Genomic DNA, 1,173 nt, shown 5'->3' on the forward strand with positions numbered 1-1,173 from the left:
TCTATGTGGACATTGGATTGGTTGTGTCCATTGCACCTCTACGTCAAGAGGAGGCTCAGATTCCACATGGATGCTGGATGCAATCCTCCCATTTTCAGTTGTAATCACTCTAGGCTCCATGGTGTGGTGGTTGTCCTTCTTCAACTCCATCTTAGCTGAGTGTGGTAAGTCCAATAAATCAGATTGTAGGTGCTGGAGTCTGTTGAGGCTCAGGACCTGGCTATCACATTGTCAGTCCAGAGATTCAAATCCCCTAAATATATCTTAAACCCCAACATTAACTGCACCTCCAGCACATTAGCATGAAAGTCTTATGAAGGGAGATCCCATCTGAGTCCAGATTCATCACACATAAACACCATTTCCAAAGAGGGGCCATCTGCAAATGAGTTTTTAAGGTTAAAAGATTTCAAAGTGAGGTGGGAGGTCATTCCAGAGGTTGCACTTATGCAAGTCTCAGCAGGATCTCATTGGCTGCCACAGTAAATAGTCCCTTAAATAGCAGGGCTCCCTGCGGCTCTAGAAACATCCAGAAACTGTAAGTAGGGCAGGTAGCTCTGGAATTTGGCATCCTGTCAGTGTCCCTTACTTTGGAATTTATGCTCCCCACTGTGACAGAGTTAGACTCATTTATTGGTACTCTACACATGGCTTTTCTGCCACTTTTATTTGAACACATAATTAGCACTATATCTGATAAATATTATATATGTCCCAGAGACTTAAATCTCTGGGCCAGTTGAGTCTTGAGCCCTGAATTTCAGCAGAGTTGCAACACCTACTCTCCAGTTCATTGAACTCACCTGAGTTGATCTTGAGCTTGTAGGGAGCAAGCTGGTTCCAGACTTCTCCAAGTCCACATTTCTTTGCCTCCATTTCTTATGTGTCCAAGACCAGGAAACCACAGACACAACTTTGTAGGAGGTATAGACATTATTATTCTAGCAATGGAAGAACTCTTATCATTGATGTAAATGCAGTGGCACCCAGAGTTTCTGATGAGGAGAGGGATGAATAGGTGTAACATGGAGCATTTTGGGGACATTGAACTTGTCCTGAATGACACTGCAGTGACAGATACAGGCCATTGTATATTTCTTCATAACTTATAAATTGTGTGGAACAAAGTATAAATTATAATGTAAACTGTAGTCCATGGTCAGTAGCAATACT

General features: G+C 42.5%; 1 non-coding gene across 1 annotated transcript; it reads right to left on the reverse strand.

Annotated features, from left to right (window-relative positions):
• Positions 1–788: 788 nt before the first annotated feature.
• LOC111764285 (small nucleolar RNA SNORA38) lies at positions 789–926 on the reverse strand. Its single transcript, XR_002796935.1, has one exon. It is a non-coding gene; the product is annotated as a small nucleolar RNA SNORA38 (small nucleolar RNA).
• Between the last annotated feature and the right edge of the window lie 247 nt (positions 927–1,173).

This window comes from Dasypus novemcinctus, chromosome 8 (assembly GCF_030445035.2).
Source record: "Dasypus novemcinctus isolate mDasNov1 chromosome 8, mDasNov1.1.hap2, whole genome shotgun sequence".
Taxonomy (NCBI): Eukaryota; Metazoa; Chordata; class Mammalia; order Cingulata; family Dasypodidae; genus Dasypus; species Dasypus novemcinctus.